At 51.9% G+C, this 13,464-nt stretch overlaps 1 protein-coding gene and 1 non-coding gene across 2 annotated transcripts in view; one reads left to right on the top strand and one right to left on the bottom strand.

The window, feature by feature from the left end:
- The window catches only part of LOC144945222 (membrane-associated phosphatidylinositol transfer protein 2-like), a 114,476-nt gene that overhangs the window by 13,769 nt on the left and 87,243 nt on the right, over positions 1-13,464 (top strand). The gene's annotated exons all lie outside the window — the stretch shown is intronic.
- LOC144945489 (U6 spliceosomal RNA) lies at positions 7,713-7,822 on the bottom strand. Its single transcript, XR_013639678.1, has one exon. It is a non-coding gene; the product is annotated as a U6 spliceosomal RNA (small nuclear RNA).

The raw sequence follows: 13,464 nt of genomic DNA, 5'->3' as shown, positions 1-13,464 counted from the left end.
GGAATCAAAACCCGTTTGCGACCTCTGACCTCTGCCTGGCCCATGGCCCAGAGAAGAGGCTGAGGTGACTGCAGGGGGGGGCAGCTCTCTCGCTGCATTTTCTTGCTGTGGTTGTTCCACCTGCTGAAGGACGCTTGTGTTGCGATCGAAACGTCGTGCTTTGTTTGATTTTATTTCGACCTACGTGACTTTACCGAAAGAACCAAAGAGTGATTCACACCGTGTTCAACCCGCCACACCTGTGTGACCTTAAGAGCATGTTAGCGAGTAGCACCTGTGAAGGCTGGCACGGCACACGAGAGGGTGGGTGGCCAGCACCACGCCCGGCCGCCTTTGTCTTTCTAGTGGCGATGTTTACACACTGCACAAGGTACTCATTTGAGGCTGAGTCGACCGAGGGGAGGCTCAGCACCGGTTCAGATAATCGTCACTGGTGTTGGCCGTGAGCGGGAATCGAATTTGGGTTGCCAGGTTCGTAGCGCGGGGCGCTAACCACTACACTACCGCTCCCCTCAGGTCACAACAACCCACCCACTCACCACACTGCAGGTCACAACAACACACTCACTCACCCACTCACCACACTGCAGGTCACAACAACACACTCACTCACCCACTCACCACACTGCAGGTCACAACAACACACTCACTCACCCACTCACCACACTGCAGGTCACAACAACACACTCACTCACCCACTCACTCACCACACTGCAGGTCACAACAACACACTCACTCACTCACTCACCACACTGCAGGTCACAACAACACACTCACTCACTCACTCACCACACTGCAGGTCACAACAACACACTCACTCACCCACTCACCACACTGCAGGTCACAACAACACACTCACTCACTTACTCACCACACTGCAGATCACAACAACACACTCACTCACCCACTCACCACACTGCAGGTCACAACAACACACTCACTCACCCACTCACCACACTGCAGATCACAACAACACACTCACTCACCCACTCACCACACTGCAGGTCACAACAACACACCCACTCACCCACTCACCACACTGCAGGTCACAACAACACACTCACTCACCCACTCACCACACTGCAGGTCACAACAACACACTCACCCACTCACTCACCACACTGCAGATCACAACAACACACTCACTCACCCACTCACCACACTGCAGGTCACAACAACACACCCACTCACCCACTAACCACACTGCAGGTCACAACAACACACTCACTCACCCACTCACCACACTGCAGGTCACAACAACACACTCACTCACCCACTCACCACACTGCAGGTCACAACAACACACTCACTCACCCACTAACCACACTGCAGGTCACAACAACACACTCACTCACCCACTCACCACACTGCAGGTCACAACAACACACCATAGGTGGGACAAAGTCATTGTTATACAAGTCCAAGTCGAGTCGCAAGTCATCAAATTCATGACTCGAGTCTGACTCGAGTCCAAGTCACATGACTCGAGTCCACATCTCATAGGTGGGACAAAGTCATTGTTATGCAAGTCCAAGTCGAGTCGCAAGTCATCAAATTCATGACTCGAGTCTGACTCGAGTCCAAGTCACATGACTCGAGTCCACACCTCTGCAACACACTCACTCACCCACTCACCACACTGCAGGTCACAACAACACACCCACTCACCCACTCACCACACTACAGGTCACAACAACACACTCACCTGCACTCACCACACTGCAGGTCATCTCGCTTCTCTTCCTGTTTCTTCCCTTCGCATCGCTTCACTTTGGGATTCCCTCCCATCGTCTCTTTCCCCCAAGCTCTCAACAATCACCTTTTGTGCCGATGTGTGACGAGGAGGGGGGGGGGGAGAAATGTGACGTCACATCAAAATGTGCAACTTTAAATAAATAAAGACAACACGTTCCACTTAATTCAATATGCTTTTTAATAAATGTTTCCTCCTACAACATCAGAGTGCAGCGCCGCATTAAATACGCACTACAATGACAATAGTTTTAAGCGATTTGAAGCATGTTTTATATTTGGGGGGGGGGGGGGAAGAGTTTTATGACGTCATATTTGAGGGGGGGGGTCTGACTTTTTGTGACGCCGTGTGACGAGGGGGGGGGGGACGGGGCAAAAATCGTCCAAAATCGCGTGACGTCATTTATGGACGGCCCCTTACCAAATAACAGTCAAGACCGCGGATCTTCTCGGCAGATTTTTTTTTATATATAAAGCGTGCTATTTTGATAATAATCAATATTTAACTTATTTTTTTTTAAGCAGTAAAATTTTAGGATTGCGATTATGATTTGCTATCTATGTTTGATTTCGCTCGTCTGTTGTTTATTATGTATTCACCGTGACTCGTTGTGTATGTCGGGGAAGTGGCGGTGTTGTTTGTTGTTGATGAAACCCGATTTAAGAACTTATACTGGTAGGAACATCCTGGTTACACTAGCCCACAGGGGATTATTGTGTCCGTCCGTCGTGCATCCAAAAATGGGAGGGGTGGGGCTGGGTGGAGAAGGGAGGGTGGGGAGGGGCTGGGTGGGGAGGGGTTGGGTGGGGAGGGTGGGGAGTGGCTGGGTGGGGAGGATGGGGAGGGGCTGGGTGGGGAGGGTGGGGCTGGGTGGGGGGTGGGAGGGGTGGGGCTGGGTGGGGAGGGGATGGTCACCCCGTGGTGCCCTTATAAAACTCAATGTTTAACCTACTCACGCCGGCTTGTGTCCGCCCTCACAGTCGGCCATATTTGCGGAATACACCACGCCGCCGTTGACCCTGGCCATTGACCGAGCAACCCAACGTCCCTACCAGCTCCCTCCGCAGGAATGTGTTTGGCTAAATCTTGACTTAAATCTTTTGTGACTGCAGGAATTAATATTCTTTGGGTCTTTCGGTAAAGTCACGTAAATATGTTCAAATTAATAATAATAAAAACTACGCCGTTTCGATCACAACACAAGCAACTGGCATCCTCCTGATGACGATCGCTTGTGTTGTGATCGAAACGGCGTAGTTTACCGAAAGACCCAAAGAAGAACGTATTGGCTCACGGGGTAATTCAAAATCAACTGGAGCTGAACAGCTGAGATGAGCATTGAGCCGGCGCCTCGCGGTCAAAACGCTGCAAGTTTCAAACTCTGGTTGGCGGTTGACACGGTCCACCATCCCTCTGGGATCGATAAAATAGGTACCACGTAGATGGTTGTAAGTCAACAGCGCTTGCCCTGCGGAGAGACTCGCCCCGGCCATAGGAACAAGTAAAGTCCGCCGCTGTCGACAGGAGATGAGCACCGGACTGTCCGGATGAAATCGGGACAAACCGGGGAATTGTCCGCTGTGTTCGGGTCAAGCCCCGACAGGCGACAGCGCGAGCAGCCACTCAGCCGCATGCAGATGTCGATTCGCACGGCGGGGGCTGAAGACAAACGTTCGTGGAGACGTATTTTGGCAGCATTGTCTGACATTCCCGCCAGCAAACGGCACCGCTCGTTATTGATGGCAGGGGGAGCGCCTCGTTTGTCTGCTGCTGCCGCTACTGCTGCTGCTGCCCGAGACGAATGTCTCCGTTCGGGGCTTGAGCTCGGCAGCGATGACACGCACGATAGCTGTCACGAGCGAGGCCGAACCCGCGGGGAGCTGCGTGGTGCACGGTGCGCGCTGTGATCGCACGGCGGAGACGTTGGGTGTTCCCGCTGCACACTACGGGGAGACTGTGGGACTCGCTCCGTTACACCAGAAGTTGGCACCCGTGCCACGAGGAGACGTTGGGACCCGTGCCGTGCCACGAAGAGACGTTAGAACCCGTGCCGTGCCACGAGGAGAGGTTAGAACCCGTGCCGTGCCACGAGGAGACGTTAGAACCCGTGCCGTGCCACGAAGATCGCTGCCTGTCCTGAAAGGAAGCCGGCTATTACTATTTCTCGTTTTTAAACCACAAAGAATTATTCACGCCAATTTATAACTAAATGTGGCAGAGCGATCTCCGGCTCCAATGTGCATTGAGGCGGTGCTCATCGTCTGTTTACAGCTCTGAGCCAGCGGTGAAAAATTCCACATTCCTCTGGTGGGAGTGAGTTTACCCAAAGGGGAAAAAAACAGACGTCTCCGCCGTCCAATACCTACGTGACTTTACCGAAAGAACCAAAGAGTATGGATCCCTGCAGTCACGAAAACTTCAAATCGAGGTTGATTTTCCCCATACGGTGATATTTGTTCTGTCGACCTCGAAGGGATCATTATTTGAATTAACCCCTCGCCAGGATTTTAACTTATAACCTACCGATAGCGAGCCCACTCGCTTTACCTCCGAGCTTTACGCTGGCTAAACTACTCTTCAAAATCATGTACAAACTGGCAAACAGTTTTAATAAAACAACCCTTTTTGAGTTAATAAAGAAGACAAAAATAGCAGTTTCTGGAATTGTTTTCAAACGAACGCCCACGATCTCAATATCGCGCGGGGAGTAAGAGGCAACGATTGTCTGCCACGTCCCATGGGGACAGGGAGCCCTGGGACGGGGCCCAGCACTCGACTCTCAGCTCGCTGCCACGTGCTGACACAGCAACTCTCTCTGAGAGGATCTTCTTGGTTCTTGGTTCTTTCGGTAAAATCACGTAGAAGGGAAATAATAAAATAATAAACATTTTACCAAATAAAATACAATACAATTGTATTTTATTATGTTTTATTTTTACAATTGAATTGTATTTTATTATGTTTTATTTTTATTATTGTATTATTTCCCTTCTACGTGACTTTACTGAAAGAACCAAGAAGATGAATCCCTGCAGTCACGAAAGCTTTAAATCGAAAAATCTCTGAGAAGAGTCACGGCGCTTCATCTGACGGTGTTGTTGTTGTTGTTTATTCCCAAGCCCCAGACGTGCCTTACCAAAAGACAGGTGCAGGTTTTGGTGACTGTGAATTCTGCATTCGAAAGCTTTTGCATCAATATTTAAATACCCCCCAAAGAATGAATTGCTTGCAAGAATGGTGATGGTACTTCCATAAACGACAGATTTGTTAACCCAGAGAAAGAGAAAAAAAACACCTCGCTCGTTCTCAAGACTCTCATTCAAGAGGTTCCGGCCAAGTTTTCCCAGTACGGGTGATGATTCACTGCCTCTTTCTCCATTTTTTTTTTAAATGTTGGACCGTGATTCCACCACACCATGGCCTTTTTCAATCAACGTCACGGCATTTTATTATCACGATTCAGGTACCACGGCACAGAGGGCATGAGAGGGGGTTGACACCCACACAACCCACACATTACGGATTGCAGTGCAATAGAAACCCGTCTAAACCACACGTTCCAATAAACTCTACAACCCCCTGGTGTCTTCCTCAGCTCTGATATCCCTGTAGCAGAAGAAAAAGGGAGTGGGGGGGGATGTGTAGGGGGGGGCTAAATGTCCTCATGAATCCTCTGAAGAATCAACGCCCACTGGAGGAGAGGTAGTGAAGTGGGTTGGCGTCATCACGGGGTCTTTTAATGTCCACCGTGAAGGGGATGGCGAGTTTCGTTTCCATGATGTACGAGCTGCGCTAGGAACCGGGGGGGGGGGGGAGGGGGGCGGCCTAACCGGGTTCGAACCGCGAACCTCCACAACAACAACAACAAACAACAAACAACAAGCGGCTTAGTGCACTACCGCGGGGTCCACGTCCGCCGCTCATTACACCAACCTAGAGAGAATGTGATTCGTAAAAAAGAAAAATTCGCGAGACACGTTATAGCCATGACGGGTTCCACGTTTCGCCAAAACAATCCCAGTGTGTTGGGTGCGACAGAGCCTACTCCTGCCTTGGCTGCACAATGCCGCCGTGATTTAGCACCGCGCGGCAAACGCGATGCCAGACCCTGCCGCGGGCGCGCCAAAGTGATCCAAAGTGCTCCCCGTCTGACACTCGGCACCTCGAGCGCGCCGCGTGACTCCCAAACAGTTCGCAAAGTGTTACGGCACCCAAATAATGGCCCATCAGAAACCCGCGGTGAGCACATTCTCTCTCTCTTTTCTCTCCCTCTCTCTGTTTTTTTTTACGATCAGTGGAAATAAGAAGATGCTCGGTGTAGTCGGCACTTTGCTTCGTTCATCATTTAGTTTTTTTTTAATTTTTATTTTTCTCTCTCTCTCACACATCTCCAATGCGCGGCCAGCGTGCCGCCGTATTCCGGACAACGCGCGCCACGTGGTGCATGCACCACGTGGCTGCCGGGTGAATGTTTTGCGCAATTTTGACGGTTGTGGCAAACATACGAACCGGAAGTTGTCCCGATGGGTTATAAACCCCTGCAATGTGATCGGCAAGATGCCTTCATTTTTTGCATAGGGGCCGTCCATAAATGACGTCACGCGATTTTGAACGATTTTTGACCCCCCCCCCCCTCGTCACACGGCGTCACAAAAAGTCAGACCCCCATCAAATATGACGTCACAAAGCTTTGCCACCCCTCCCCAAAATAAAACATGCTTCAAATCGCTTTAAACTATTGTCATTGTAGTGCGTATTTAATGTGGCGCTGCACTCTGATGTTGTAGTAGAAAACATTTATTAAAAAGTATATTAAATTAAGTAAAACGTGTTGTCTATATTTATTTAAAGTTGCGCATTTTGATGTGACGTCACATTTCTCAAACCCCCCCCCCCTCGTCACACATCGTCACGAATGTCTGACCCCCCCCCCCAGGTGCGTGACGTCAGTTATGGACGGCCCCTAGAATACAGGTGAAAATTAATTATTACGTAAAAAACGTTTTCAATGCACACACTTTTGTTTGTACTGAAAAGTAGAAAAAAATTCACCCGTAAAAACAAAGTTTTTCACTATAAATCCTTTATATGCGTGGCATCGGGGCGGCTAGAGTCCTCTCGTCCTCTGGCTTGAGATTGCTGCCACCTATGGGTCAGATGATTGTCTGGCAGCATTAAACAATTGGTAATTAAATATAAAAAAAAAATTCCCTAAACAGTGTAAAATTTTGGAAAAAAATTTTTCACGAAAATGCATTGTCACGCACAACGAGTCTGTGTGCAAAATGTGAGCTCGATTGGATCACGGGAAGTGGGTTAAAAAACGACCGAAAGATTTGCACGGTCCTAAGCAAGCAAGCGAACTTAATATAAATGATTTAAAAAAGAACGATTTCCTGCGCAAATTAGAGAGTGGCTCTCAATCTGAGAGTCGCAAGTTCAAATCTTGGTTGCGGTGGACTCATTTTAACCGGGGTTGACAATATAGGTACCACCTTATTGAAAAGTCATCAGTAGTATGTCCGATGGAGATACTCGGCCCTGCCATACGAACGTGGACTCGCCACCACGGTGATCGGGGCTGTAAGCCGATTAGCACCGCCTCAATAATCTTTTGAGCAGGAAATTACTGTTGTTGACTTTTAAAGGAGTTAGCCAAATATTCCGACCGTAGGACCACAGAGATTTGGGTAATTGTTGGTGCCAGTACTGCCCTGCCTTCCCGCCCGTCCGTGGTTTCTCTCGCGCCTCTGAATCATTCTCTCCTTCTCTCTCTCTCTCCTTCTCTCTCCTCTCTCTCTTTTTTTACGATCAGTGGAAACAAGAAGATGCTCGGTGTATTCGGCACTTTGCTTCGTTCATCATTTCGTAATTTAAACTTTGCTTTATGTAAACCCCCACCTCTCGCTCACTCTCTCGCTCGCTCTCTCTCTCGTTCTGCACGCAGCCCTTCTCGCAGTAAAATATGGAACGCTTCACGAATTTGCGTGTCATCCTTTCGCAGGGGCCATGCTAATCTTCTCTGTATCGTTCCAATTTTAGTATATGTACTGCCGGAGCAAGTAGTACCCTTCTCTCTCTCTCAGGCGAGTTACAAATTTTCGCTGTGATTAAGCAGAGCGTGGGCTGGACGCGATAACAGCCGCTGCTCCTGCTACCCGCGTTCTCTCCAGAACCCCCCAGCGGCCTGGGCGCTTGGGGGTTCTCAACCCCGCACCCCCCCCCCCGAGCGTCGCAGAAGTGGAAGTGATTCTGCCGTGAGCTCGATTCCGACGGCACAGCCACACGAACATCGCCGCGCTGTCGAAGTATTCAGCAAATCATCGTCGTTGTCAATGGAGGTACGCAGGTCGGGGTGGACACCGGTCGGGTTACCGGCTGACTGTGTTCCTGCTGCTGTTTAGATGTCGACGATGCGCACCACAATAATAATAGGGGGGTTCTGGCAACAAAACTGAAACCTTTTTACAAGGAATCATGTGTGCATTGAACACGATACTTGTGGTCAAAATGCAAATAAAAAGCATACTCTGATAATGTATGCATTGTCCTTGAAACTGATTGGTCCACACCAGAGACATCTTTATATATTACCATCTCCTCCAGACGTCACCATCTCCCCACACTCCACCATCTCCCACACTCCACCATCTCCCACACTCCACCACACTCCACCATCCTCCACACTCCACTATCTCCCCACACTCCACCATACTCCACCATCTCTCACACTCCACCATCTCCCACACTCCACCATACTCCATCACCCCACACTCCACCATCTCCCACACTCCACCACACTCCACCATCTCCCCACACTCCACCATCTCCCACACTCCACCATCCTCCACACTCCACCATCTCCCCACACTCCACCATACTCCACCATCTCCCCACACTCCACCATCTCCCACACTCCACCATCTGCCACACTCCACCACCTCCCCACACTCCACTATCTCCCATGCTCCACCATCTCCCACACTCCACCTACACTCCACCATCTCCCCACACTCCACCATCTCCCATGCTCCACCATCTCCCACACTCCACCTACACTCCACCATCTCCCCACACTCCACCATCTCCCGCCGCCAGTCCCAACCGATTCAGGCCTCTCTCTGACGACTCACGGGCCCGGCAACTTGCACCGGTAACACCGCTCCATTATTGATGGGTCTACTTGTATTGTACACGCGCGGCTGGGTGTGACATTCACCGTTGTAATGCCTCCCGTACAAGTTATAGATGTAAAATGTCTCGACACGCGGCGTCGTTACGCGTTCCCTGCACGTGCGTCAATCGACACGAGCCGTTCCATCCTTCTTGGTGCACGATGTGCACTAGTTCATACACTCCGTTCGGGTGAAGTCCCCGTGTTTAGCCTGAAGCACGCACACACAATTCGCCCCGGGACTCTCTGTGGCGAGTTCTAAGAGAACCGGCTGGTGGAAGGCGGTGGAGCGAGCGGCTCGCAATCCGAGTTCAGATCCTGTTTTGGGGTTGACTCGGCCCACAATCATCAGCCCTGCGGGGTCGATAAAAGCGAGAGCATTGGCAGCCGTCGGCTCGTTAGAGCATCTTGAAGGTGGGAGCGTCCATGGTAAATCACGGAGCGTACGTCCGAAACATCTACGCGGCCAGCTACAAACAGCGCCAGGTTCTTGAAACGAAAGCGAGGTTATTTCAAGAGCCTGCGAATGCTATCGAGTTGTGGTCATGCAATGAACGCCGTCCCTTGCCATGCTGAAAATAAAAAAACAAACGAACGATGCGCTCGTGATGAAACAATGGTGCAAGTTTCTCAAATTCCACCCCAACCGGCCACTGCCTCCGTCCACCCAGGAGAACTGCAGTTCGCGTGCGCGGTGGTGGTGGGGCAACGTGTGGGGAGGCCCACCGTCATCTTCCAACGCGTGCGGCCGACGCGTTGGTGGTGGCCCTCTGGGATTCTCCCCAGTGAGAGATTCCTCCCGCTAAGCCGTGGCGTGAGCGAGCAAATTTACTGACGGTGTCTCTCCCCCCTCCTCCCTCCCGGCCTCTCTCCCTCCTCTTGTTTAACGCTCTCACACGCGCGCGGCGGCGCCGGCGATCAACAACCACTCGCCGCTGACCACAGACACCCGCGGGTACTTTTAAAACAATCGGGCGCAGAACGCCGTCCCTCTGCGCCGTGTGGTCGCGTGAAATACATTAATGTGGGTGGGGGGTGGGGGGGAGCGAATGTGATCTATGGGACAGCGAGGGGACCTTCCGTGGAGGCAGAGGAAGACGGATGAGGAGTTGGCGGCTCTGTGCTGAGAGCCGCGGGGAGCAAATCCAACGCGCGCGAGTCCATTGAGCAAAGCTGACTGCTGATGAGACGGTGAATGTTGAAACCGGTCCAGAGTTTTGCTCGTGTTAAACCAACCGCTGAGAATTGTACGTGGCTGATGGAATGTTTAAAAATACTTGCATTTGTGAAATGTGGGCACGAGGCAAATAGCCCGCTTATTATTTTGATTCTCATGAAAGTGGCCCAAGTGGTCACGGCTTCCGGCTACCCCCTTCACACGCGCGCTCAGCAACACGAGCCTGGGTTCGACTCCCGTGTGGAGTTTGTATGATCTCCCTGGATCCTGCGTGGGTTTGCTCCGGATTGTTCGGTTTTGCTCCGATAGATAAACCCTCACTCATAATGTTACTGGGATTGGCCAAATATCCCACGGTGGCATGATGTTTTCTTCCTCGCCTGGTATGGAGGAAACGTGCGTTAATAGTATTTGCCCGTTACAAATTCCCACCAGAAAAGCCACTTCGTCGAGCTATCATTTGTGCAGGCCAGGCCGCTTCTGAAAAAGAGCAGTACAGCTCAGTGGGCCTTGCCTTGTCAAATAAAATCCCATTGATGAAAACGTTCCCGCAAAACATTAATTGGGATTACACACAGCAGCGGCAACATCGCCTCCTACTGAGAAAACTGGGCAGGACCCTTCTGGAAAAGAACCGTGACGCTTCTTCTCCTGGTCAAACGAGTGCGACGATCGTCATAATGAGAGCACCGGCGAACACAATCATTCGACTGTCTCGCCTGCTGGACACTCAAGCGGCTCTCTCCCTCGACAGTGGGTGGAGGCGGCGATCAGCGTCAGTGGTGACCCAGAGCCGAGCAGCCCCCCGCCCCCCGCCCCCCAACAGCTGGACTCGAATTCCTCCACATCACTCGCTCTGGCGGCTAACGAGGCATTCGCTGGCTGATCGGCGAGGTGAAAGATGCACGGAATGACCGAGGAGACGAGCGGTGTGAGAGGCGGTTACTAAAGCGCCCACGGGGGAAACCCGCGTGCGCTGTGCGCAGTGTTAATGTATTGTAGCTATTACATAATTACCCACGGAGGTCACGGGGAGCGCCCCTTATCAGTGTAATGCGGAGCGTGAAGGCTTGGCTGGGTCAGAGGTGCATGGGCGCGCTCAGCCACTGTGCAGGAACGTCACCGTAACACGTGGCCACCACTCAGAGGCCGTGCTCACTCGCTCTTTCATACTCTCACACACACTCACTCTCTCTCACACACTCACTCACTCTCACACACACTCACTCTCTCTCACACACACACTCACTCTCACACACACTCACACTCGCTATCACCACACTCACTATCTCTCACACTCGCTCTCACTCACACTCTCTCACACACACTCTCTCTCACACACACACTCACTCTCACACACACTCACACTCGCTATCACCACACTCACTATCTCTCACACTCGCTCTCACTCACACTCTCTCACACACACTCTCTCTCACACACACACTCACTCTCACACACACTCACACTCGCTATCACCACACTCACTATCTCTCACACTCGCTCTCACTCACACTCTCTCACACACACTCGCTCACACTCTCTCACACACACACTAACACTCGCTCACACTCTCTCACACACACTCGGTCTCACTCACACACACTCACACTCTCTCACACTCACACTTGCTATAACTCACACTCTCACACACACACTCGCTCTCTCACACACTCACACTCTCTCACACACACACTCGCTCTCTCACACACACACTCATTCTCTCACACACTCATACTCGCTCACACTCACACTCGCTCTCTCACACACACACTATTCGCAATTATTTGCTTCCGACGACATACAAGACGAGGCTGTCCAGGAGTTGTTAGACGGAGCCCCCCACCTTAAGTGACTCTGACTGGCAGCGTCATGACAGCCCCGTCACCCTGCAGGAGCTCCACGTGGCTGTGGAAGGGCTCGCAGCCGGCAACGTCCCAGGGATTGACGCCCTGCCAGCTGAGTTCCATGCGGCCGTTCAGGATGAACTCGGCCCCTGGCAGCTGGAGTTGTTGACAGAGAGCCTGCGGAAGGGTGAACTCCGACAAGAGCTGCAGGAGAGTGGTGGTCACCCTGCTGCTTAAGAGGGGGGATCTGCACCTCATTGGAAACTGGTGATTACTGCTCCCCCCCCTCCCAGAATCCTATAGAACGGACGATATTTCATCCACGCAGATTAAATATCGGCCGAGCTTTACACACAACTTTGTACAAACAGTTGTACTTGACCGTGTTATCCATCCTGACTGGCCATTCAAAAACACGTCTATTATGATCTTAAAACACAATAAAAACTCGGTGGAATCGTCTCTATATATCTGCTGTAGCAGTCGACCGACGTACAGACGAGTGTTAGTGTTGAAGTCCGGGGGGCAGCAGCAGCACGAACAGAGCACCGCGGCAGCTAGAATCTTGAGCCAGCGGGAGTCCGCAGTGAGGCCGGGTTGAATGATGTGCGATCATCCATGGGGCAGGCCGCCAGACGATGTCAGACTCACTGCTGAGCTGCGTGAGAGCTGCAGTCAGGGGCACGGTGGAATACAAGTGACACCTCTCCCACAGTCCTACCTCCCCTGGCAGTACTTGTCTGACAGCTGAAGAAACTGGACTGTAGCTAATTTGAAGGCCAATGTAGACAAATTATTATCGAGGCTTCACCCCCCCCCCCCGTTTCCTATGCGTACGTACATTGTCAGTAGACCCCCCCATACGCAAGCGTGCACGTTTGGGTTAACCCCCCCTCCCCCCTCCATGCGTACGTACTAAATGGATGGCCCCAAACGCACGACATGGACTCAGGCCTCCTCTGCTTGGATCAGGAGAAGGCCTTCGATAGAGTGAGCCACGAGTACCTGGCTAAACGCCGTTCGGCTTCGGCCAAACATTCATCGCCCACGCTAGGCTCCTGTGCACGGGCACATCCAGTCTCTCTTGGAAATCAACCAGCGGCTTGGGCCCCCTATTCTCGTGGCGAGGGGGGTCAGAGGGGATGCCCTCTCTCGGGGCTGCTGTAAACTCTGTTTATTGAGCCACTCCGACGCCACCTGAGACAACATCTGTCTGGTTTCAAGGTTGCAGGACCTGAAGATGCAGTCGCTAGGGTCTCCGCATATGCGGATGACATATGCGTCGTGGTCAACGAAGCGCAGGACGTCTCTGCACTCTGGCGGGCGGTGGCAGTATATGTGAAGGCCTCTTGTGCCAGGGTCAACTGGGCCAAGTGTGAGGCTCTGTGTTTGGGGTCGTGGTGCTGCGTGCGTTCTGTGCTCCTCCCAGAAGGGGTTAGTGGGCAGGCTGATGGTATCAAGTACCTGGGAGTCCGCCTGGGGAAGCCGCAGGTCGCTCAGAACAATTGGGCCG

Source organism: Lampetra fluviatilis, chromosome 37 (genome assembly GCF_964198595.1).
Source record: "Lampetra fluviatilis chromosome 37, kcLamFluv1.1, whole genome shotgun sequence".
NCBI classification, from domain to species: Eukaryota; Metazoa; Chordata; class Hyperoartia; order Petromyzontiformes; family Petromyzontidae; genus Lampetra; species Lampetra fluviatilis.
This window is presented reverse-complemented; position numbering and strand designations above follow the sequence as displayed.